The sequence below is a fragment of the Scleropages formosus genome, chromosome 7 (genome assembly GCF_900964775.1).
Source record: "Scleropages formosus chromosome 7, fSclFor1.1, whole genome shotgun sequence".
Classification (NCBI taxonomy): Eukaryota; Metazoa; Chordata; class Actinopteri; order Osteoglossiformes; family Osteoglossidae; genus Scleropages; species Scleropages formosus.
The window spans coordinates 7,371,461-7,398,850 of record NC_041812.1 but is presented as its reverse complement, the minus strand read 5'-3'; the positions used below and the strand labels follow the sequence as shown (position 1 = coordinate 7,398,850).

Here is a 27,390-nt window from a genome sequence, read left to right as displayed (position 1 = left end):
CCGGTGCCCGTTGGGCGAACGGCTAAAGGGGTGCACTGCGGACAAGATGGTTCATCGCAGGGTATCCACACATCCATTCATACACTAAATTTAGAGTAACCAGTTCAGCTGAACCTGCATGCATTTGGACTGCAAGGGGCCATGCGTGGGGGGGTGGTCATGCGAACTCCGCACAGAATGAGCTGGGATGGGCCCCCTGTTCTTATTTATTTACTTATTTATTTATTTGATCCCCAAGACATTTGGCTCTTCTGCAGCACTCCCCATAGATGTAGGACACTCATTAGTTGCTTTGCTTTCACTCTCTTGTCCAGTTCCTGCCACGCAAGCCCTGGACGACCTGCACAGGTGTACTCAAACTTTTAAGTAGGATTTTCTATATTACAGGTGCATACCAGAAGGTAAAACAGATTCGCATGCGGAGTGTGTCAGGCCTTTCAGTGTGATGGAGAAACGGTTGTTGCTGGTTCTCCATAGTGTGAGCGATGGATTTCATGTGCTGGAAGCATGTGGGCAGATTCAACACGTTGGCTTGTCAGAGAACATCAGCGCAGCGACTATGGACGGGCAAAGTGCTGCGGCGCACCCTGGCTGCTCTTTTCAAAAGCTTGCTTTTTAACTAGAGATTATGTAACCTGCAAGATCTCACAGATGCTCATGGCGTGGCTGTGATTTAACTTGATGTCATATTACATTCTATTTTACCCCGTTAGCGACTCCAAATACCTTGCCTGGACTGAGCTCAGTTTGGGAGGAACGGTTACGGAGGGATGGTGTGATGGAAAGAGTGGTTCTCTCTAGTTCATCAGTTAAAAGGAGGATGTGGGTGGGCAGGGGGCGTGGCTGCAGAGATGATTGACAGCATGGCTCACCACAGGTGAAGAAGAATGCAATAACGCAGAATTCTATCACGTTTTTTTCCATTACAACTTTGGGAAAAGGGTGAACCGAGATCATTATGTTTGCTGTTGGAAATGCCTAGCTGACGGCGCTCCGGGGTGCGGTTGGGTCATTGTTTTCACCTGTCTCTGTCCTCCTTCTGGGCATAGACATTTATAGTCATTTACAGCTTCCTGCTGCTGAGAAAGGGCTCCACTGATTTGATTTCTTTCTGATCCTGGCTAGACTGTTGCAGGTCACTCCATTACATCAGCGCAGCTCTATTCGAAGGGCTCTTACAGAATAACCACCAAGGGTGGAACAAAAAGTCATCGAAATTACCTGAATATAATCTGTTATTCAGACTGCATGCTCTTATTCAAAGGCTGGTCTGCTTATTGAAGACAATCAGAAGACCTTTTACACTGCGATGAGTTTGATAGGCTGTTGCATCAGCACTGTTGGCTATAGAACGACTTGCTTGTCTTGCTCTTCATATTGCCAGTAAAAGGACACACCCTTTGGTCTTCCATATATGGGCATGTGTGTTTTAGCCACACCCCCTGGCTTTCCTTGTATGGGCATGCACCGTAAAGCCACACCCCCTGGCTTTCCACATATGGACATTTTTCTGACACCGATGTTTACTCAGGAGCAATTTGTAGTGTAGGTACCTTGCTCAAGGGTAATATAGCTAGAGGTGGGATCTGAACATACAACATTTAGGTAGAAAGGCAGTAGCTGTAACCACTACTCTACCAGCTGCTGCTATGAAGCCTTGCCCTCTGGCTTTTTGAATACGGCCACTTATCACGAAGCCAAGGGGGGCGCAGTGGCGCAGCGGGTTTGGCTGGGTCCTGCTCTCTGGTAGGTCTGGGGTTTGAGTCCCGCTTGCGGTGCCTTGTGATGGACTGGCATCCCGTCCTGGGTGCGTCCCCTCCCCCTTCAGCCTTACACCCTGTGTTGCCGGGTTAGGATCCGGTTCCCCTCGGGACAAGCGGTTTCAGACAGTGTGTGTGTGTGTGTGTGTGTGTTGAAGCCACACCTGGAAACTCTGTGTAAATATCATAGCCTGTTTTTGAGTCTAGACCCACTGCAGCACAGTCCATTACCCTTTTCAGGCCTGCATGCTGATTAATGACCCCACCTTCCCTCCCCTTGGCCAGCTAGCCCATCGATCGCCCACGCAAACAGTCCTGAGGACAGTGTGATTGGTGACGAGGAGCGAGAGGAGGTCAAGATGGATCATGTGAAGTGCTGTGGGTCGAGAACCGAGATCCCATTTCTCACTTAACCAGTTCTCTTTCATGCTTCTTCCACTGAAGTCCCTTCATTTTACCCTTGAGGTCAATGCACAGCAATGTCCATCATCTCTCGTATTTACTCTCTGCCACAGCATATGTAGAACCCGGGTCCTGAGCTGTCTTAAATATGACTTCCTGGGACTGGTAATGGCAGTTTGTGCAGCGATCACAGAGTAACTCTATAATAACTCTGTTGCACATGGGGTTTATATGATTTGTAGTTTGGTCATTTTAACAGTTCCAGTTGAAAGTTTATGTACAAATGCAGGATACTTGTTTTCTTTTAAAAAATACACATGACATTTGATTAACAGGTGGGGTGAGGAAATGAGGAAGCACACACACACTGAAACTGCTTATCCCAAGCAGGGTCTTGGCAAGCATGAGCCTAACCTGGCAACACAGGGCGTAGGAGGGGGGGGCATACCCATGATGGGACACCAGTCTGCTGCAAGGCACCCTAAGCGGGGCTCAAACCCCAGACCCACCAGCACGTAGGGACAGGCCAAACCCGCTGCGCCACCGCACCCTTGACATGAGGAAGCATCTCTTTCCAATTTTTTCTTCTGCAGTAGTTTCCACAGAAGTAGGACACCTGTGTTTAACTTTGCCTTCACTGCTCTGTCCAGCTCCTCCCATCCTGGTGTCTCCCAGGTATACTTAGCCGATGCTGCACGCCGCTCCGTTCTCCAGCTTACCTTAGTTACGTTTTAATGTGCTTTACTTGAGATTATCTCTTGTCTCATTGTATGGTTTAAACAGAAATCAATGAAGTGCAGTATTCTTACGTCCTTCGTGTCTATTTCATACTGTGACAGCTGCATAAATCCAAGAGCAGATGTTGAGTTTGTACCTCTGCTGCACCTGACAGTGTTGAGATCTTAGGTAGAGAACAATTCATCTTTTTAATTGGACTGAACGTGTTCTCGCGTCTGATGGCTGTCATGAACCTTCCTTATTAATGTGACGCGGGGACCAGTCATTCATCTCAGCGCTCCGAAAGGGGGAAACGCAAAGGCTGCTGCAAAATCCCTTGGGGGGCGGAACAGTGTTCGTTGATTTAATTCAGCAGGAATGGTGTCTAGGTAAAGAACACACACGACTGGTGTCAGAAGTGTGATCGGCCTGTTAGATGTTTGCGTGGCGTATCCCAGACTACTTTGCTTTTCTCAGCGATATGAAAAGATTCCCTCTAGACTCAAGGTGATGTCAGTGACAGACGTCACTTACCAAGGCTCTGTTCACATATGTTGAACTGTTCAGAAGGTTTCATTGCCCATGACGCATGTTGATTTATCTGGATGTACGTTGTTTTTAGTTACCTAGAGATGGCAGCGCTGAAGATCAGGATGGGATTGAGCAGATTAGCGCTCGGATTACAGTCGTATCAGATCACCCCAAAGGTGTTACCTCTCAACTGATAGACTTCATTTCAGCTCCTCTTTGAGATGTGGGGAAAAGTGTAGTCGGGTGACTCAAGTAGGGGAGCAAGGGAGCCTACAGGACTAGTTCATCAGGATGCCTATCTGATCTGGTTGCAAGAACAAATTTGACTGCATGAATCCATCTTCTCAGGTTTGCACACACACACACACACACAGATGCCAATTTATTCCAGTGCACTTGCTTTGCCCTGCAGCCTGTTTACTGCCCCCTGACCTGCAGAGTGCTACCTTTGATGTTCCAGAAGCGGATGGTGGGATGGGAAGGGCAGATTTCACATGGCGCTCAATTAATAAAATAAACATTAGAATAAAACCCTCCAGCATTCCCTCACATTTTTTTTTCCTTTTACATATTCTATAATATTTAATTCATAGACACGGTATTACTGGGATTAAGTGTGACTTTATGTTCCCCATCTTCCCCGTAGCTGTTTGGCCTGGTCTGGCCACGCAGAGGTGTTTGTGATTGTGAGCGGTGGGTAGCCTTTGTGATGTGCAGCCATGGAAATGGCTCCCAGGTAAAATTAAACATCGAGAGCAGGCAGAGAATTCGGCAATTGTGCTCATCGCCGTTCCCGCCCCCCCGGTGCCTTATTTGTGTCTGTATCCATGGCAGCCCACTTGTTTTCATCTTTCCCCTGTGGAATAAAGGAGACCCGTTTCAGCCTCAAATTTAGAGTCTGCTGTGAGCACATTTGGGGGGGCAGAGAAGAGGGTTTTTATGAGGAGTGGTTTCCTGGTCTCAGAAAAGCACGAGAGGGGAGGGGATGAAACCCCAGCCTGGAGACGTCTGCGTTTTGGTCTACATAGCAGAGTGAAGGACTCAGATTTGTTTGTTTGATTAATTTAAAGAACGTTCCCATAATTAGTCAGTTAAGAAATTTTACCACACAGCTGCAATAGCAGGATGATCATGGGTTCTTGTGTTAAAATGAGAGGACCATCAATTGCAAGACGCTTTAATGTAACCATTTGAACACAAGGCTTATAGAAGAGTTTAGGACATTTGTGTGTGTGTGTGTGTGTGTGTGTGTGAGTGTGTGTGTGTGTGAGTGCATGCATGCTTCTGAACTTGAATCAAAGCCACCGAAGCCCTCAGTGAAGTCCTAAGACCTCCACTCTTCCAATGTACTTTTCCTTATTTCTGAGCCTCCGCTGGGTTTGTTGTGAGAGGATGTGGTTGCCAGGGCAACACACAGTAAACAGAGTGTTTAGCACGCTATGTCAAGCAGTCACCAGCAGAATAATGTGTTCTCAGAATGAAAGACGCTTCCAGCAATGAAACAGTCGATGGATATAAACAAAGTCAGGATTCATTTGCTGTGTTATGAGAGGGACGGGAGGCTTTTTTTTCTCCGTCCAGATGATGGGTGGAATCAAAAGGGCTCGTTGGACAACGTTCAGCCTCACGACTCTGGCCAACTGTTGGCCCCTGCGTTTTATCTTGCCAGCCACAGGCTGCGGCTACTAGGAGTGCTCTGTCGGGGCTCCAGGGGCACGGCGCTCACGCTTGCCGCAGTGTCTGTCTGCTGTTGTTTCTGGATGACGGGCGATAGTGTGGGTGTGTGTTTGCATGTGCGTGTGTGTGCATGGAGGGGTAGCACGTCCAATGTCCTCATATAAATGCAAATGAGCTCCACCTCAACTCTAGACCACACACCTTTGTGCTGGGCAGTCCTTGGGATTTAATTGCTGGTTGTCACGGGAAACCCAAAGCATCATAAATAGAGGCTTTTTTCAGGACTGACTCGTAAATTGCGCTGCTTTGGTCGTCTCTCTCTCTCTCTCTCTCACACACACTTTCACTCGGTGCCGGACATGTTTCTCTGCCCTTCTTATTCCCATGTTTGCGGTAATGTGCCATTTACTACGGTCATGAATCTCTCACTGGCCTTGTTCGGACCAAAATGTTTGTTGATTTATATTTATTGATTTAGCAGACGCTTTTCTCCAAAGCGACTTCCAATGAACTCTATGTAGTGTTATGAGCCCACACACCTTATTCACCACGGTGACTTACACTGCTAGATACACTACTTACACTAGGTCACTCATCCATACATCAGTGGAACACACACTCTCTCTCTCTCTCTCTGTCACTCACACACTATGGGGGAACCTGACCAGCATGTCCTTGGACTATGGGAGGAAACCAGAGCACCCAGAGGTAACCCACACAGACACAGGGAGAACATACAAACTCCACACAGCCTGAGTGGGGATCAAACCCACATCCTCTCACACCACCCAGGTGCTGTGAGACAGCAGCGCTACTCACTGTGCAACTGTGCTGTCCTATTACTTGATGTGCAAAGGCTATTGCTGTTCTGATTATTTTTCAGATTAAGTACATTAACTGGTTGTGGCACACTGGGTTTTCTGGGTTCGGGGAGCAACCAGGCGGTACTTGCGGAGTGTTTTTAACCGGGAGCTTTTTGCAATATTTGCACCAGCTTTAGTGCTGCAGTGCAGCAAAGTTTAGAAATACTTTGGCCGCACCTGACCCTCTTCGCTTCATCAGGTGTGGCCAATGGAGGCGGAACGTAGGAGGCCCTCTGAGGTGGGCAGTGCCGCCCTCCTGGGTTCCACTTCGGTTTTCAAAATCCACCAGGATGGCTTCTAAGTCAGTAATGCGTCCGTTTTCTGTGTATGAGAGTGGGCCTGGGGTGGGAAAATCTTCTGTTTTATGCCACGTGCATTCCACAACCAGTCACATTTTAAAAAATCTACATTCTATAAATAAAAATTAAAATTCAGCATATATTTGATTTAGTCCGTAAAACTTTCAGCCTCTTATACTAAAACGGTGCGTGTTTACTTCTACCATGTTGCTGCAGACAAGCTGTCAAAGTGACACAAAAATGATATTCTGAAAAGAGAAAAAAGGAAAAACATGCAAATTTATTGCGAGCAAACTGACCGAGAACAGCTCCACCCTTATATTAATATTTATGTAGTGGAGTCAATATCTAGAGACAGCTGGTCGCATAGTGGTTAGAGCTGCTACCTTTGGTTGCAAGTTTGAATCCCACTTGTAGCTGTAGTACCCTTGAGTAAGGTACTTACCCTACATTGCTGCAGTAATGTTACCCAGCTGTGTACATGGGTAAATGATTGTAAGTAAACGAACATCGGAAGTGGCTTTGCAGAGAAAAGCATCAGAAAAATATGTAAATTTGAGGAGTCTACTGTTTTATCAATGTTTTAAACACTAGAAAAATGATTGCGTCTAAATATGTCGAGCTCTGGTGTTACGAGCTGAAGAGGGAGACAAAGTTTTCATCCCGTTCTGCTGTGTCAGAGCCGCGGAGATGATTGAGGTGCCCTTGGAGCTGCGGCTCTTTGGACTTTGGCACGCGTGGTGCCCGATCTGCTGGCTGATGCTGTTGGCTTTCTTCTTGGAGAGCCCACAGAGACTCGGTATGCCGCCAGGAGTAGCCTGCCCCAGAGCTGCTATCGCCGTCTCCTTCCTGCCTCTTTTCATCAGTTCCTCGGGCAAGGGGTGGGGTGGGGTGGGGTGGGGGGTACAGCCTGCTTCTGATGAAAAGGAATGTGGGAAGACCCACGTGTGCAAGGTTAGATCGACTTGGCTGCATTATTTTGAAGTTGGCTCCATCATAGAGTTGTGTGCTGTTGTTGGAAGTTTCCATCAACACGACTTTCCTTCTAGCATTTTCCTTAAAGGGCCAGTACTGTGGCACTAGCTATGGGTTTGAATGCGGGTTCCAACCCTTGCTCGGTATGTGCCGAGTTTGCATGTTCTTACTGTGTTTGCGTGCGTTTCCTCCCACAGTACATGTGTTTCCAGTGGATTGGTGACTCCAAAATGTGCATGTGAGATTACCAAGCAATGGACCAGTGACCTTTTTAGAGTGTACGCTGATGCAGCGATAGCCTCCAGACATCCGGGACCCTGCGCTGGATAAGCAGTTAATAATGGGCAGATGGATGGATTTTCTCCACTTGTTCCATTTGTATTTAATACCCTTTCCTTAAAGTGTCTGGGTTCATGAGCTGTGAGCTACTTTGGGTTAGCAGTGATTTGTCCATCCAGTGCGAGGAACATCCCCCGTTTACGCTCTGTAATGAAAACCGTTCCACTTGACCATCGCTGAGGGCTGCGGAGAGAGTGGGGACGTGGCCAGCGTGACAGACCTGCTCGTGAAGCGAGCAACGCTGGAACGTGCGGAGATGCAGACGCCCCACAGGGACTCAGGCTGCCCCACACCGCATCCACGACGGGTCACGCCTCGCTCTCCCATGTCTGCCGTTCACCTTTTTCGCCGCATGTAATTCCCTCGTCTTTTACTGCCGTGTCCTTTATCTTGTCCTGACATAACGGTATTAGCGTGGATGCTGTTTTTTGTGCCGGAGAAACAAATTGAATCAAATTCCTTTTCTCCCGAGTCCTCTCCGTGCGCAGTAAAGCATTTATGGGAAAGGGCGCTGGTCAGGAAGCTACTGCATGTGGCTTTAGAGGAGGACATTCCATCTGTAATGCTGACTGAGTATGACCTCTGGATAATGTTATCATTCAAGCAGATGTGGCGATATCAGCCGGTGACCTTATGAGCATGCAAAATTATTATTACGAACATTTGTCCAAAGCAAATGACAGTATTGGATTCCGATGTAGGGTTGCATTTTAACCTTCTTTTTCCATCGAAATGTTATTTTTATTGCATGAACTGGCACAATATAACGTTTCATAGAAAAAAAAACACATTGTGGCAGAACTGTGGGAAAAGAAAAAAAGAAATAATAATAATCATTCACTCAATTGCTTTCATTAACTGCTTGTCCTTGTCAGAGTTGTGGTGGTCCAGAGCCTATCCTGGGAATTCTGGAGGGGCGCACATGGAATGGGACACCAGTCTACTGTAGGAATAATAATAATAATAATAATAATAATAGTTTTTCTGTAAGCTTTCATCTGCTTGGCTGGGTGTCTTGCTGGATGTCACAGTGTGTGACAGCTTCACCGGGTCTCCTGTTCTGCAGGGTGCTCCAGATGTCCTAAGCTAAGCTCTTGTGAAATCTATTAGAGAAGCAGAAAGGACACCGCACCGCACTCCGGACTCAACGGCTGATTTCGTTCTGCCCGCGAAATAATACGAATGGAAGCGCGCCGTCTTTCAGCGCATCCCAGCAGTGCGGCCTGGAAGACGCCGTCTAATGAAACGGAATGAAATCCAATTGCACGGTCAGTTAATCTGGCCCGTTACTCCTACTTCAGCGTCTCAGCGGCAGCTGCGGGGCCACATGGCGCTCGCAAGCAGAGAGCGTCAAATTAGCGGTGAAAACGGGCCCAGCTCGATGCACCCGGTGCCATTTCTGGCACCTCTGCTTGGCTGGACCTGCAGAACAAACCCGCAGACGCTCGCGGCATCAGCACCTTACGCTTATTTCTTTAGCTGACACTTTTCCCCGAAGCAAATTACAGCGTTAATGTACTTACGATGAGTTACCCATTTACACACCGTGGTAATTTCTAGCAGAGCAACTCAGAGAAAGTACCTCGATCGGGGGTATTGCAGCGGTTGGTGGGAATCGAGCCGGGGTTTTTCTTGAGGTCAAAGGTGGCGGCACTAACCACTACGCCCCCTGCGGTTGATAACGGAAAGGGCACTGAGGACTTTCAGAGTTACAGCTCAAACGTCTCTGAAGATGACAGTCAGATGAGAAAGGAAGATGAGGAAGGATCCAGTTCTGCAGTCCCGCGTCGCAGCGGAGTCTCTCGGGCGAGTCAGGGCTGCGGAATAAGACGCCGCCGGTGAAACCAGCTGGTGATGCCGGCAACTGAGTCGCGACGGTGGGACGCAGTTCAGCGTCGCGATTATCGGTGTCGCTCTCCCGTTGTTTGCCGGAACAGTGTGGATTAATGGAGCGTCTGAACGATACTCATAATACAGTTGCTTTGTCTGCCGCTTGTGGCACAAAGGAGCGTTTTAAGAAAAAAAGTACGATAATTTTAGGACGCTCGGGGGAGGGCGGGCAGGGTAACTTCGCCTGCTGTTCACACTCACTGAAGTGGTTGTAGGAAGAGAGAGCCCCCCCACCCCACAGGATGTCATTCATCCCTCCATCTAAATGGGAATGGAGAGAGCAAAATTAGTAAATATTTTTCTTTTTTTTAAAAAAAATTGATCCATTTGGAAAAATCCATTCATCAATCCATTATCAATAACTACTTGTCCAGTGCAGGATCGCTGAGGTCTGGAACCTATCCAAGATGCATAACCTGGACAGGACACCAGCCCATCATGGGGAAATCTCTCTCTCACACACACACACACACTTTTAGAGTCCCAAATTCAAGTGAAACACATGTCTTTGGACCGTGGGAGGAAACTCTTGCAACCGATGCAGATTTGGACCCGCATCTGAACTGAAATCCGGGAGTTGCGTGGCACCAGCGCTACCCGCTGTGCCAGTGATCTCGGTGCGTGATGTTAAAATCACACCGCAGCCCTTCCTACATGAAAAGAACATGGCGGACACACTTTCTCCCAGCCTTAGAAATGTACCGGCGCTAGTGGACAGCTCAGTTTGTCCCTCACGGAAGCCAATTAGTCCCTCTACTTCCTGTTTTCGCTTGTATGGTCTTAGAAGTAAGGGTGTGTTTGTGTGTGTGTGTTTGTGGGGGTTGATGTGTGGGGGGTGGGGGTGAAATGTCGCTCAGCAGCGGATGGGAGGTACATGCTTTCTATTGGCAGGGCTAAAAATAGACGCAGGCATCCTCCGTTTCCTAGGGAACAGGGATCCTCGCCCTGATGCGACAAGGCTCGTGACTCGACGGTATGTCGTCGGCCTCTTTCATGATGCGAAGCCATGATTCAGTGTTTTTGTTTTTTCCCTCCCTGAGGGAGAAATTAAAAAAAAACAAACAAAAAAGAACTCGCACTTGGAAATTACGTTCAAAGCGGGCCGATCAATGCGCTTCGCCTTGAAGGACCGTTGGCGTGAAAAAGAGGATAACTGTGACTAATGGCAGCGACCACACTGATCCTTGGGTCCTTCAGTGGGGTGGGGGAGGCGGGGGGCCGGGGTCTGACGGCATCTCCGCTCCTCTCCTCTCCACTTGAGAACGCCAGAAGAGAGCCACCCTAATTATGCGTCAAGATGGTTTTCAAGAAAATTAATTCCAATCCTTTGAGCTGCAATTTGTAACCTCAAAAAATTAGGTCAGAGAGACGGAAACAGCCGTTATTTTTTTCCCCTCCCTCAGTCATGTTACAAACTCCGCGGAACAGAAAATATCACGTCGCCGCCGAGGGATGCTGAGCATCGTGACCCCCCCAGAGGTCGTCCCATTTTCTCCCACAATGGGGCTCGAGATACAGGGCCGTTCAGCTTCGGGTACCGTTTCTTACCGCGGTCCGGTGTTTCTCACACGTTACTCTGACCGAATGCGGGACGTTGTTGTTTATTATGTGCGTTTCCATATTTCGGCTCAGCGTCGTTCTGAGAGTGCGATGAGGAGATGTTGTCATGGGGACGGGACACAGACGGTGCCGAGGATTCCCACACAGGTCGTCCTACAGTCACCGTTGACACACAGCTGCAGATGCACACCGTACGCCTTCAGAAGTGCGGCAGCGTAGCAAGGGCCTCCTCTGCTCGTTGTTCTGTCAGCATTACGCATGGGGTAATTGTGGTTCGAGCAATCTAAAGACCCAGGTTCAAATCCCTGCTCCTGCTCTACTAGTGCTGATCAAAGTTCTTACCCAGCTGTGTAAATCTGTGTTAAAAAACTGTAAGTAGCATAATGTTGTGTGTTGCATTGGAGGAAATAATTTTTTGATCAAATACCAATGTAACATTGTAAGTCCCCTGGACAAATTCATAATCTAAATAGTAACTAATAATACCACAATGTAAATTATTATTATTATTATTATTATTATTATTATTCGATCCCAGTTTTGTTACATTAAACATACTTTTGCCATTAATTCATCCTATACACCAGTTTTCAGAAAAATATTCCACATTTTTGAATTTTCCAAATTTTGGCACCGGGTTCCAAGCACCGAAAATTACAGTACCTTTTAGGATCTGATCCTTTCTAGAATGTTTTGGTACTTTCTACAGTGTTCTGGTGCCTTCTAGAATCTTCCAATGGTTACAAACTACCAAACTGAAACTGCCACTCAAGAAGAACTAGTGGTATTTTTGTAATCAGTAAATATTATTTAATCATAATCAGTGCAAAACAAAGACATAATTAAGAAATTTGAAAGATTTTGTTGCGTTCAGTAATAGAGTGCAGTGTTCAAGTATGGATTGCTTGTACCTGCATCGTACAGGACTTCTTCATATTCAAAGTGTTTTTGTTCATCACTCCCCCAGCCTTTACAAAGTGACACACACATACAGTAAACTGTGATATTTCATGAGATCGGCAGAGGAAACGAGGAGGAGAACCTCAGGAAAAAGCTGCTGTCATTCACAGTAAAATGATCATGAAAAATTAACTCTGGAGCTGCGGTGAAGTTCCCGGTGCTGTGGCCACACATGAGACATTAGACTCATCAGTAATCCAGCAGGGAAAAAAGCAACACCGGTCCTTCCTGCGACATGCAGCCTAATCATGATGATGACGACGATGATAAATTTAGCAGACATAATAAATCATGCAAGACTGAAAAAAACAGCCCTGCTTTTTTCCAGCAAGGTGGGAAACAAATTGACACAAAGCTTAAATTGCCGAGGGATGGAGGGACATAATTAATTATTAAACCATATTTGTTGTTTCTATTAAACAAGTGTCTTTGCCGCACTTAAGAGCTTCTCCAGGAAAAACAACTGCAGCTCATAATTGCGTCCGTTCCTGTCAATATTAAGGGGTCACGCCTTTAAATAGGTTAATTATCATGATTTCAAGATCTTGGGATCAACCCAAAGGGGACGTGGAGATAAAAGCTCAACCTCCAGAGAATTTGATTTTGACTCATCTTGAACCATTTGCGCCTTAATACTCAGAGCATCAGTCTTTGCGATCCTTTACGACAGGAATAACGGCAAACTCATAAACAGTTGACTTTGTTGACCGTGGCACGGAATGCAAATGTTCCAGAAAGCGATGCGAAGTGCACATAAACGGGTGTAAAGACACTGTTGTGGTTGTGTTTCCAAGGAAGGATCCCTCTGGTCCTTCATTGTTTGGACACTCTGGAATGTCAATCAAAAGCACTCTAGTATAGATGGTCACTGCTAGTTAGTGGCTAGAGCCTTTGCCTTCCAGTCAAAAGAAAGGGTTTAAATCCCCCCCTCCATAGCACACTTAAGCAAAGTCCTTACCCTGAATTACTCCATTAAAAATTGCCCAGCTGAATAAATGGGTAAACTAATGCAAGGTGCGTTGGACAAAGGAATGAACTATATAAATATGCTAGTAACAATAACTAAATGTAAGCGGTGTATAGGGACAGCAGGTGGGTGGAGTGTGGAAGAACAGGTGTAGAAGCTACAGCAGGTGTCGGGAGACAATATTCGTGTAACTCTCATGACCCAAGTCGCCATCCCACTAACTCTTCTGAGGACAATGAAACTGCTCATAGCGCGAGTGCAGCTACTCGTCCTTCTTAAACTCCTTCTCTCTTTCTTTCTCCTGTAGAGCTTGAGAACGAGGACCTTCAGCTGGTGTGGTCTCCGTGTTTGACGTCTTTATCTCCTGCAGGCGCTAAGCCTGCTAACTCCAGCCTCCGCGTTCACAGCTTCAAACAGGAGCGCTCGTCGTTCCTCCGCAATCCAATTGACATTGAGCGCCGCCTTTCAAGTTTTCGCTTTGTAAGGATTATCGACCCTGCTAAATTATCGTGTTTGACACATTCAAATTAGCTTTTTTAAACCGAAAAAGGACATCCTTACCAAGGCATGTATATTTGAGTGCAAATTGCCAAGCAGTGATGTCGAATACACCATGAGTTCTGTGCTGCTGCACATTGCAGTTAGATACCATGGTAGACTACTGATTGCTTCACCGATGAAGCTCACTTGGTCTCTGCAAACATCTAGGAGGAACCAGTAGCCCACAGTATCCAACCAGGATAGTAGGTAAAGTAGTAGCCTAGTGGTTAGGGCCCTTCCCTTCTTGAACAACCTTGTTCCAGGTCCCTATTTTTGCTCTACTGCCTTGAGCAAGGTAATTCCCTGAATTGATCAGTAAAAATTACTCAGCTGAAAACATGGGTAAATCATTTTCAGCACCATTGTATGCAACCATAACTTTATGAGTCCCTTTGGAGAAAGGGATCAGATCAGAGTAAGAATGAATGGGTTCCCTTTGCTCATATTGTTACTTAGGGGAAACAGGGACTGTACAATATTGTGCCTCTTTTCTGAAATCAGTTTAGTTCCTTAATGATAATCAGAAAATAAATAAATGACCATATCAGTTAAGTATTAAAATGATGTTGCAGGTTCACAGATCATGAACAGGTTACTCAAGAAAAATCTTGGGATGTATTTTCAGGTCATGTTAAAGAATTTGGCCAAAAGCAGATTATCTAAGAACATATTCCCTTGTCTGGATGTGTAAATTGGAACCTCTTCTTTCATAATATCTGTATTCATATTTTAGACTCATTCCCTTGAAATTCTTAATTAATCAAATGGAAACAACGATCACCATGTTTTGAAGTCCATCCTAATGTGATTGCTGATGTAGACATGGCAGTGCAAAAGAATCTGAGACTTTTTGTATTTGAATATGCAGCAGAAAGAGAGGCACTGTGGCACGGAAAGGGTATTGTGTGTGAAATCCGCTCCTTGGGAGTAATGGGCTCCATTTGCCGAGCGGCTGCTCTTTGGTGGAACGAGTACGCCGAGTTTCCTTTCGAAAGGAGACAGGTTCCTTCTGCCTGGCGAAGTGCGAGAACGCTCTTGAGCACCTGTCCAGAGGCAGCATGGATCTCCTGGGTACGACACACTACATTAATTTTATGCAGGACTCTGGTACTCCCTTCCGCTGTCCTCTGCTGGCGAGCGCCATTACCCACCTGGTGGTCTGGTTAGTTTCACTGGGTTCCTTCACTGACACATCTTTCTTAGTGATGTATTAAAGGGCATTATCATTGGTTATTTATTATTTATGCCTTTATTATCTGTTGGATGGGTGATTGGGAAACTGTACACAAGCCCAAATGTATCTGAAACATTCATGGACATCGAAACATGGGCTTCTCCTTTACGTGATCTCTGCGTGCAATCAGTCCAGGATTCCAAGCTTGCCCTTCAGCCTGACAATCGGTATTACATGATTGTTGGCTTTTTCAAATTAAAGCCATGCATGTGTTGTAAAAAAAAGATCAAGAATAGAAATTGCATTTATATTCTCATTTGCGGAAGACAGGGGTCATTTTTTCTGATGTTGTTAAGGGCCATTCAGTTGATTTTGTGTCTTGCCAACCAGACACTGTAGATAAAGTGCCTGCAGGATGTTCTGTGTCTGACATTAGATGTCAATAGATGCTCTGAATGATGTCCATCCCATCCAACTGGTCATCTTCCTCTTCCAACAATACTACTTTGGACCATATTTACTCAGTTAGCTTGGGTACCACAGCAGAAGGTGAGATTTGAATCTGATCCCTTCAAGGCCACAGGCAGTGGCTCTAAGCACAATGCTATCCACTACTGCTTCTCATTTAAGCAAAGACAACTTTGGCCTTAGGAATCAAGCAGATCATCTTTTTCATACAAGAACATTTGCTATATCATCCTGTCATCTTCGTACGTTTCCATTTTGATGTCCAGAGACCATATCACAGCACCAGATGCATCCTTAGCCTCAGTCTATATAAATGTGTGTCACCAGCTAAGGAATACAGTTGTGTTTTTCCACCCCTTTGCCCCAGGTGGTATTAACCAGTACACCGAGAGCTGAGGGGAAAGTGTGTCATGACTCTGGACTGAAACAATGATTCCCGTCCCATTACCCTTTCATAGCCTCTCAGACCCCCGCAGATCTCTCTGGGGAAATTGAGAGGCTGATCAGCCATAGCAACACTCTCCTCTCAGAAGGAATTCTGTTTCTCAATGGCAAAGGACTTTCAGTGGGGTCAAAAGTCACTGCTGTGACAGCAGTTTTATCAACAAGGCTCAGGTACCCTGTGCAAGGGCACCTTGCTTCTGGTGGACTGATGTATTCAGGTATGGAGGTATTACTGCGTTACTGTTGGACTCCAGGTTGCAGGATTATAGAGCTCTCGACTGTATTGGGTCCTGGTGATGAGGACCCAGGATGGTGATCACTTCATTTTAGACTCAAGTCAGGTTGGGGGCAGCTGGGAGCAAACTGGGTAAGGCTACTGCTTTTGGATCTAGAGGCTGAAGTTTTGAATCCCACCTCCAGCTGTAGTACCCTTGCGCAAGGTACTTATCCTAGAAATTGCTCCAGTAAAATTTCCCAGCCGTGTAATTACAGAAATAACTGTAAGTAGCTTAACGTTGTAAGTTACTTTGGAAAAAAGTGTCAGCTAATTAAATAAGTGTGAATTTAGGTGCAACATGGTAGTCATCCTTTCAACAAGGCTCCTTCCAACAATGGTTCAAGGATGGTATTGAATTTTTAGGCCTAGAATGTGGATTTTGGGGAAAATTCTGGCTGGCATTACTGAACAGCCGTTGCTCTACAAAAATTGTCATGTCCTTCAGATGGATGCTGAGGAAAGGAGTTTTGGGCAAGGTGGTTGGAAACTTTGGCATCCCAGACTGTCCTGCAACCCTCTGGGAGCAGAGTGTTGAGGAAGAGGAGGTTTCCCTCCCTGTTCAACTTCATTCTCTGCCTCCCTGCCAAGGGAGCGGGTTGTGAAGACCTGTGTGGGCCTGGTGTGTGGGCGAGCAAGTGAGATTGCTCTCGCAGACTCTGCCTCCTAGCACCGGTGTCCACTTCTAACAGAGTTTCATAAAATGCTGAGTGGTGGAGAGGGGGCGGGAGGGGGGTATGAAACTCATAACCACCCTCTGGTTTGGCTGCAGTCCATTGCAGCTTGTGAATTGTGCTTTCACGCACTGTTGTGGAGAAGAGGCCTCGTAACACCGCCTGCTCGCTTTGTAGGAAAGGCCTTCCGTCTTCGCCGTGTTATACAAGGTAGATGTAATAGCTGTACACGCGCAGGGCGCATTATCTAACATTAGGTTATCTAACATGAGGTTAATTATTTCAGGCCTCAAAGCCAAAATCGCTGAGCTTCAAGACAGTCTGTGGAGGATGTCGAAGTCTGTGTCTTGTAAGTTGCCTGGATGAGACCATCCACTCAGCAGTTGTACAATGTTGTGTCACGGATATGATCCCTGCTTTTTTTAGAACAGGAAATGTATATTTCAGCAGAGGCGCTGCTGAAAGGGGTAAGCGGCTCCAAATAACAGGGTACCTGTCAGTCTCCTGGAGTCCTTTAATGCCTCATGGAGCAAGTTCAGACCTGGGCTTTGGATGCAATGCTAAGAAACCCACCTTCAAAGCTGGCTTTAGTGTGTATCACTTTTTGATGTTTTTGCAGTCACATGGCATCCTCTGGCTGAAGCTGCAAAAGATCGATAGGCTCACAGCATCCCTTGCTACTCCGCAGCAGTCCGAAGTACCCCATACCAATCCTCAGGCCCCGCAGCTCCAGCTCCAGTCTGTTTGACACCGATAGGCTGTCATTTCAAACTTTTTATTTCTTTTTCAGCAGAGCTGTAATGTGATGTTAGAAATGACTCTGGAAACCCATCAGGGAGCTTGTATTTAATTCATTAGAAAGAGACGAAAAAACATATTCCATTATTTCAGTCTCCATGATAATTTACCACAGAGCTTATGTTGTCTCAAAGGTCACATTTGGTTACCATAAGAAAATGTCTATACTCCTTCATACAAACAACTACGATACTGTAGATACTGTAGACTATGAAACTTCAAAACTAGAACACACGAGGTACAGTATACAGCAACATGGTATTTTGGTATATTCCTGTATATACAGTATGACAATGCAAATACTGTATAGTGATGTGTTCATAAAGCAAGATATATTTTGACTACATACATCATAGACACACATAACAGCTTAATTTTCAGTTTTTTTTTTTTTTTTTTTCCAATTTAACTGCATGTAAGAGTACTGTGTACAAAATGTAATTCTTCTTTTACAAATGCTAGTTGCTTGTGCATATCAGAGAAGCAGCATGGCCGTATTGTGAAAATAATGCATTATTCATAGTCATTTGGAATTGAAAATTGGGGGCGGGGAGTTGTTGTGTAAATCACGTTGCTTGGCAACACTGTTTCTTCTTTCCAGTATGGGTGGACACTGTCTGTGAAATTGGAACATGGAAATGCCCTCCGCTAGTGCCAGAAATCTTCTGAAGGAGATTCCATGGCCGGCGTTCCAGGGAATTCTCAAGTTCGGTGCATAACGGTTGCAAAAGTCTTCACACTCTTGCTGTGAGAAGCGGGCGAGCAGCGGCTAGTTAGCTTCGTTACCGTAGGCTAGTTAGTACCGCGGTGGCACGGTGAGTAGGGCGCGTGCCTCAAAGCGCCTAGGCTGTGCGTTTGGAAGCGGCTTTCGATCTGGCTCGCTCTGTGTGGTGTTTGCATGTTCTTCCTACGTTCCTCTCACAATCCAAAAAAAAAATGCATGGAAGAAAGATATGATAAACCACTTCTGTTCCCACGAATACCACATGAGTCAAATTCAGCTCAAAGCCACTTATCCCACCCTAGTTAGTACCTTAGGCTAGCTACTTGCAAAGCAGTTGAGAAAGAGTTTCCAGTATGGAAGTTCTCCTTGCTGGAACCTGGTCTAGTTATGCTGCACAAATTTTTCTTAATTTACCCTACAGTGAACCGGCATCCTGTCCGGGGTGTACCCCGTCTATGCTTGTGGCCTGTGATTTCTGGGATAGGCTCCAGACTGCTGTGACCCTGAATTAGACAGGCTGCTGCCGTTAGCGAGCGAGTGAGTGAGTGAGTGAGTGAGTGAGTGAGTGAGTGAGTGAGTGAGAGTAATTAGGTGGGGTAAATATGCAATATTAGGCTGGTTACTGGCTGGGAAGATATGACACGATTACTATGGTAGAAGCTCTTCTTGCTGGTACCTAGGCAAACTGCCCTTAGCAACCGAACCTTGTCATGAATTTGGTTTCTGTGGTGGACGGAGATTCCCCAGCTAGTTCTCTGAAACCGTTTCCATGCTTCCACCCATCATGCAGGGCCAGGCGAGGTATCTGGACCAGAGTCACATTTCTGATCCCCCCGCACGTCTCTGGGCATCGTATTAACGCTGGCGACACGCTACTACTTAACGCTCCGGCAAGGCAACGGGATTGGTAGGGATCCCAATGGATTTATCACACGAACAGTTGAAATCTTTCTTTAGTAAAGCAAGCCAATTACTGGCCAAAAGTATTGGACTGAAATCCTTCACAGACTAATCCTGACTGCAGATGCAACCAGAGGGAACAAGGGCACCCAGCAGTTGTTTCTTGTTCCTGGGGTAACTAGCTTAGGGCTAGCGAAGAGTACTTAGCTTAGCATTACTGAGTTCAACTAGCCTAGGATTACAAATTCCTAAGTAGTCTATGGCGACTAAGGATCCAGCAAGACACCATCAAGATGTTTCCTTTGTAAACACCATGTAACACATACCCTACATTGCATGCTGACGGTACTATGTCAGTTCCTTTTAACCGCAGTTCGTCACCAATCCACAGCTTTCAGCTAACTGAAATTTATCTTTGGGGCTGGACTTTCCAGTTGTCCTGTGCTACAGTATTTCCTATGTCTCATAACATCGATCAGTAGGTTTGAACTCAACTTGCCAGTGACTACAAACAGGCGATTTTTACCGTGTCACATGCCCTGAATTGCGCAATGTAATCTGGTATTTTAACCGCCTCCTGTTTTTCTGGGAATTAAAATTTACATTTTTCTCAGAAAATTGCTGAAATAACAAATTTAATACATTTATCTACCAATGCTAAAGGCATATAAACATATTATTTTATTCGCTCAAATATGCAGAAGATCAATATGATGTTAACAGTGTTCTGCCATGTAAAATATACATTAAATGTTTGTTTGCCGGTAATAAAATGATTAGTATTACTAACATTTTTTTTTTTTAAAAAAAAAAAAAAAAAAAAACCCTCTTTCTACAAGCTCGACGGGACCTGCCTCCATGTTCACGGCACCCAAGTTTGGTGGAAGGAAACGTAAATTGGAATGAAAAATTATTTCTTTAGTGACACATTACACCAAACAGCTTTACATGTTCTAAGCATATCTTCAACAAATTCACAATTTCCAGCCTCGACCACGACCACAAAAAGACTGACGGCTTCATCTTCACTAAATTTGCGTGTAACAATTTTCAAAAGCTCAGTCCAGGCGAGAAGGTGAGGTTGACTGGAGCGTGGAGTGATGGTCAGAGAGCTGAGGAGACTGAGGACGCGAGGAGACTGGCATCTCCTTCATTCACATTCTCTGCCATGTGCGGCTGCTGTGTCCTTGAGAGGGCGACCTTACCTGGGTTACCCCAGTAAAATCAAAGGCAAGTATTGGACAAGGACTAAGAACACAGGAGGTGTGTGGTGCTAAAGTCTGCCAGGGAAAGATTCCAGCTCGACTCCTTGCTGTGCCAAATACCTGATTACAGGGCTTGGATGGGCATTTTAGGCCAGATTTGCTGTGTATCTGCATGGCATATGATCTCAGTTTATAATTAATGTTGTTTTAACAAAAAAGCTTCATTACAGCATTCTCATTCGTTCAGATAAGTGACATTTACTCATTTAGCTGATGCTTTTCTCCAGAGCAACTGTCAATTATTTACCCATTTATACAGGTGGGCAATTCAGACTAAGTATTTCGCTGAAAGATACCATAGCTGGAGGTGAGACTCAAACCCACAACCTTTGGGTCTAAAAGCAGCAAACCCTAACCACTACACTACCAGCTCCTTGCTTTGAGGGAGAAAGGCGATTGGTCAATTATGAATCTGACTGCAGTTTTACCTTAGGGTGTTTAGTCACAACAGCACCTAAGAAAGTCTGGCAGATGTTCATCATGAGTACGGTGTATAACATCCCAAAGGTTGCGAAGATGTCCGTTTCGGAGAAAAGGATAACCTGTGGGTAAAAGGTAAAGGAGTGTGTTACATCCTGCTTTTCTCAAGCCTTAAAAATAACTCGACTTGAATCAGATCCAAGGCCTGTTGTGCAAGTTGAGCAGCATTAATTCTTCAGCGAAATGAATTGCTACCGTTGGTTATGAAGCCTGCTATTAGATTATGTTCCTTCTTCTACAAAAAGCTAAGTTCAGCAAGTGGCTGCACTTCCTCATTGCCATGTGCATTATTTATAGAAGACCGGGAGGTGGGATGATGCTGCGCTGAACACATCGGCTGTGTGGATGCACAGAGTTAATCCTTGACGCTCATTGCCATGGATACCACTTTGGCTAATACTGCTTCGCTGTGATTGCACCGACTCCATGCTTTGTATATTTTATCAGCGCTGTGTGTTCACACATTACACCGTTCGGCTTATCCGTCCCCGTTGCTCTGCCGAGTCCCCCGTTCGCACTCCGAGAGGCTTCTCTGTGCATTAATCAGCAAGAAGTTACGTGACTGCCGCCGAAGACGGTTACTAGGCAACAATGGAGAAGGTAGCGCTGAAAAGTGACCTATATTTTTTGTGTTTTTCGTTTCCGAGAAGAAGGCAGAGCTGCTTGCATCTTTATGCTGAGCATAGCATGATGAGCGAAAGAAATGCAGTTTGCCGCGTACGACAACCCTCAGACTTGATTTTACCCCTTGCAGCATGCCTGACCCCCCCCACTTCTTCCTTGAACCCTGCCTTTGCAACATGTTTTTTGAATGATGTGTAGCTGTATCTCCTCCTGAAGCCGAGTTCACCGGGGAAACGCCGCGCCGCTGCCGGGATGGGTGTCTCGGGTTTCACGGGCTAGAACCCATTTACACACGCATGATCAGCTACACGTAAGAGATGTTGCAGACATCATGGAGAAACAACATCTCAGTGCGCGTGCATCCAGACGTGTGCAAGCCAGGGCTTCAACTTACCCTGAACTAACACACAAACGCAGTAAGAATACCACACTTGAAGTATGTAAAGAGTTGTCCAGTTGCTGAATGAACCAATGCAAGAATGAAACGATGATAATTTTTATTTATTGCCTACCTTGTTTTCTATGCATAGCGGCTTACAGTACGTGACGTGTCGAATTTGCTGTGATGGACAGCGCCCAGAGAAATTTGGCATGAAACCACGGCAAGAGCTACGCAGAACTGCAAGCTAAGGGATAAGCTGGAGGGAAAAGGGACTGTTAATACATGTTGGAATTATTCTCATTTTCATGCTGCACACTTTGTATATTAAGAGCTTCATTATGCTTTCCATTTATCATAAGGACATATAAATGACAGTCATTGCGCCCAAGGTACTGTGAAGGTGCACCTGGCACTTGCTGAGCTACTTCTTTGTGCTGCTAGTTTTCCACTCAGATTGGTGCTTTAATACAAGTGAGTATGAAATATATCAACGTATAAATATTAATGATACATATTTGCAGTGGGTTGGATCGGGCTCTGCTCTCCGGTGGGTCTGGGGTTCAAGTCCTGCTTGGGGTGCCTTGCGGTGGACTGGCGTCCTGTCCTGGGTGTGTCCCCTCCCCCTCCGGCCTTACGCCCTGTGTTACCGGGTTTGGCTCCAGCTCCCCGTGACCCTGTATGGTACAAACGGTTCAGACGGTGAAATTGTGCAACACCGGAATGTGAAGACAAGAATTCAGGAATACTTTTTGCTCACACCTTGTTTAACTGTTTCAAAAAACCACAATGATTTCCATGACTTCTGAGACTTGAGATGCTGTGAGCTGCAGCTCTTCTGTGCTCAGTAGAGCTGTATTTCACTTAAAAGATGTGGGCTGATTGTGGATTGTTCTCTCAGTATTAGCACACACGCAGCTGCTTGTCCCATACGGGGTTGCGGGGAACCGGAGCCTACCCGGTAACACAGGGCGTAAGGCCAGAGGGGGAGGGGACGCACCCAGGACGGGACGCCAGTCCATCACAAGGCACCCCAAGTGGGACTCGAACCCCAGACCCACCGGAGAGCAGGATGAGGTCCAACCCACTGCACCATCGCACCCCTTTCAGTAGTAGCAGAATTAGCGAAATACAGTTTGGGTGTGTTTAAGATGTGGGTTTAACATCCTCGGTTCCATCCCTGGAATTCACACACAACCTGTGCTTGCAGAACAGATGTGAAAAAATGAAAGGTATCGTAGCAGTTAGAGCTCTTCTCCTTCAGTTGAATGACTCGGGTTCAAACCCTACCTCCTGCTGTAATACCCTTGGTGAAGCTGCTTTCTCTGAATTGATATGGTAAAAATTATGGGTGGCATGGCGGAACAGCAAGTAGTGCTGCTGTCTCACAGTGCCTGGGTGGTGCAAGAGGACATGGGTTTCAACCCCGCTCGGTCTGTGTGGAGTTTGCATGTTCTCCCTGTCTGTGCGTGGGTTTCTTCTGAGTGCTCTGGTTTCCTCCCACACTCCAAAGACATGCTGTTCAGGTTCTGCCATAGTGTGTGAGTGACAGAGAGACTGTGTTCCACTGAGGTATGGATGAGTGACCCAGTGTAAGTAGTGTATCTAGCAGTGTAAATTACTGCGGTGAATAAGGTGTGTGGGCTGATAACACTACATAGAGTTCATTGGAAGTGGCTTTGGAGAAAGGCATTTTATAAATAAATAAATGTAAAAATTACCTGGTGGTACGCGTTGGTAGATCATTGTCAGTAGCTTAGTGTAGTCAGCTGCTTTCAACAAAAACTTCAGTATTAATAACATTATTAAAATTGTCTACAATAGTAAGTAATAAAAGCTACAGGAGATGGTGAATCCAGAGGTTTCTTGACGCTGGATGGATGGGGACACCATGGACTCCCTGTCAGCAGAGGTTGCCCTCACTCGCCTTTCCATAGTGTGCCTTCAATGAAGATCTCATCTTGGCAGAACGTCGCTTTTCTCCTTCAGCTCACCCTTCAGACTCGAGCTCTCCGGTGCGACGGCGGAGGAGCGTGTGGATCGCGGAAGAGCGTGTGGGCCGAGCAGCGGAAACGACGCTCACGGTCTGTCGTCAGCGTCACGTTGAGCTCGGCAATTCGGCGCCGTGGCGCTGGTTGAAATATTCATGATGTTTTGGCATTCAGCTTGGAAACTTATGAGATGAGCCACTTTTGCATAATGGCAGCACAACAAGGTCATGAATTATTTACCCGCTGACAGTTTGGGAAAGTGCTGAGCATTAAAAAATTAAGCAGAATTTAGCTTGTTTAGACGCTGCCATTTGCAAATGCCATTTGGAAACGTTCTCTGTTCCGAGAGGATGTCGGCGTGTCGGCGGATATTGTGGAAATATGAGACATGTAAAAATGAAGGTGTTTTTCATTCATTGATGGGATTTTACCGCGCTCGCTGAAGGGAGCATTTCAGTAGATTCCAACGTTTCCAGCCTGCCGCATCACTTTGACTTTTATTTTCTGATTTAACTTGATCATGTGTAGTCATGATGACTTTTATCAGTTCATGTTCATATTTAACCGTTTCAGTTTTTTTTACCGTGAACTTACACCCTGCTGCTTTCGTGACAACACATCTGAAATGGGATGAACTATTTATTACAGTTACTAGGTATTTGTTTTTTTTTCTGGAGCTGTTAGAAGAGTGACCGGAAGTGTAACTGTTAAAGACGTACATCTGGTAGGGGAAGGTGTCTGGTTCAAGCTCCACTCCCTGTTACTACGGTAATACCTTGGAGCAGAATCTACTTCGTCAAAGAAATTCCCATCCGTACGAACTGTTCACCGATGCGGAAATAAGACAAGTAACAAATCTGACACTTCTTTTCCCCAAAGCAACTTACAATGTCAAGCTACCTACAGTTATGCAGCTGGGTAATTTTACTGGAGCAATTTCAGGGTAAGTGCCATTGCTCAAGGGTATTACAGCTGGAAGTGAGATTCAAACCTGCAACCTTTGCATCCAACTGCAGCAGGTATAACCACTACGCTACCAGTTACCCTGAGTGACCCTTTTGTTTTTTACCTCTACAGACAGAATGTGTAATTTTTTTTCCATATTTAACCCACATTCAGGTGAAGTTCTTCGAACATGGATTCTACGGCAGGTGCAGGGATTCGAACCCAGGACCTTCAGATTCCTCAATATCTCTAGACGTATCTGCTGTCCAACAAGATGAGAGCATAATAAGCACAGCTGTCCCACCCCCCCACTGTCTGCTCACGTCTCATTTTTTTTAAATATTGGCATTGTTTAATTTATAATAATTACTTATTAATGGAATAATGCATGTGTTTTTGCACGGGACATCCTCTGTCAAACTGCAGAAGCGAAAGAATTATTAAATGTGGCAGCTGATCATTAATACTTTGTGGGCTTGGAATACAGATCACGGGTGTGAGGAGAGAGGTCGGACTGCTCTTACTCATCACTTTGACGTCTGCGGCAGCAGCGCCCATATATCCGTGGAGCAGCGAGTGCTTGTGGCAGTTTGACTCTCAATCCTTTGTTTATACGCTGGGTCACAGAATGCCTCGGCCAAATTTTGGCCCGTCGACACAGCAGCCGGAGGGACGTTCCACCGTAAAACCCGCCGGAGGGGGTCCCACGGGACCTGTCGGCCCTTATCTCTGCGCGCCGCGGTCACGAGGGACGACCGCAGCTCGACTCGTTTATTGTTTATTTTTTTTTGAAGTGGTGCGTTGAGTCATCGGGGAATTTCCTACAAAGACGACCGCCGACAGCAGGGGTGAGCCTCCGGTGGGGAGGCCCCCGGCCCGCCTCCATTACTGCGCCTCCGGCATCGACTATCGCCATCATCACCATCGGCATCATCACGATCATCATCATCGTCGTCATCATCATGAAAATGCAAAACCCCAGTGCCCTTGTGAGCAGTAATCTACGAGCTCCTGTGGTTATCGTGCCCATCCGTCTGTGACACTGTGTCGGGGAAGGAGCCTTTTAGCTCTCTTTGAAGTGTGAGTCTCAGCTTGCTGAGGGATTTCTTTTCCTATTATTATTATTATTGTGCAAAGATACAGCAAGTCTTTTTTGTCCACTGTAGAGGACATATTTTAAGCACATATCTCAGGCTGTGTTACAGTGCTGAGCCCTGATGCACCTCATGAAGGACGTTTGACGATGACGGCGAGGGACAATGACAACGATTTTGTCTTTTTCCCAAGCCAACTTTGCCGGGTTTATACAGCAGACGTTTCCCCGGAGCCATTCAAGCGCTTTGCCCAAACGCGCTACAGCGGACACTCCTAGGAGCGGCGACTGAACCGTCCAGATTAATGTTAAAAGTCCTTAAACTCGAGTTTTACCTGGTGTCCCTGAGCTTGTTTGTCATTTGCTGACGTAAGAAAACGGGAAAATCCAGCCAGTTCTGCCTGCAGGTTGCGTTTAAATTATTACCACATCAATGTTTTTCTGGGTTATGGATTACGATGCTGCGCCAAACTCATATTTCTCCGTTTGATGAGGAATGCTTTCCGTGGCACTAAGACACATTTACGTCCACGTCCTGAGCTCCCGTGTTTCAGAGGCAACGTGACGGAGCCGCTCTGAGACACAGGGCCCCAGATGGCGGCGAGCTTTGGGGGGCCGGAGGAGCTTCGCTTTCGCCAAGGATCCGAGTCGCCGCCTCTATCCGCTCCTGCCCGAGGCTCCCCAGAAACGAGCACTATTTTTAAAGCGCGCCCAGCGGCACCGAGAGCGGATCGTTTATGCCTGCAAATTAAACCATTAGCATTAATCAGCGATGCGGCGACTCGCTCGGCCACTTTGAACCGACGCATCAATCTCCCAGTAGTCATCGGCCAAGGCGGGCCGACAGGTGGCCGACAGGTGGCCGGGCGTGACGGCCGGGAGCCCCGGCGGGATGCTGCACGCATCACCCGGGACGCCCTGCGGCCCCGGAACCTTTGACCCCGCAACCTTTGCTCGCAGAACGGAGCCTTGTTTGGTGGGCGGCCCCATGAAGTGAGTCAGTTTTCCGGAATAATCCAGTCGAGCCGCGATAGCGGGCACATGGAAATTGTTTTCCACATGGTCCCTGTCTGACACCCTTTCCAAGGGGGCGTGGCCTGGTGACAAGGGCTCTCGCACCCTGTCTGTGCAGACGCACTCACGGGGGAATGGAAGGTGTGTCGTCTCTTATCGGGCACGTTGTCGTCAAGGCAGGATGCTGGGATGTGCTTCTGGGCGCCAGGCGTCAGAACAGTAACGTTCCCCTCCCAGCCAGCAGCTGCAGCGAAACTCTCATTAAATATGAAATTCTTATAGATTGATAAGAAATTCTTAAAGACATGAGAAAAGTTTGAGAAACACAAATGAAAAGAAGTGCATGGATCTCTCTAACATAAATGAGAGAATGAACGTCACAGACCTGTAAAAAATTATAATAGTAATAATAATACTGAGATGTAGATCACTTTGCAGAAAAACATTTGCTAAAACCATACATGGAAATAATAAAATGTAAATGTATATGTAAATATAGTAAAAATTGTGAAAAATATAATTTTTATAATAATACACATACATGTAAACTTATTATATATAAATAAGTTTACATTTGTATATGAATTCTAATAATTATATTTTTCGCTATTTTTACTATTACTCTATCTTTTTATTAGTAAATAACATATAATAATAATCTTT

The 27,390-nt window shown here is 46.1% G+C and overlaps 1 protein-coding gene across 1 annotated transcript in view; it reads left to right on the top strand.

Annotated features, from left to right (window-relative positions):
- The window catches only part of kcnq3 (potassium voltage-gated channel, KQT-like subfamily, member 3), a 69,657-nt gene that overhangs the window by 28,374 nt on the left and 13,893 nt on the right, over nucleotides 1-27,390 (top strand). The gene's annotated exons all lie outside the window — the stretch shown is intronic.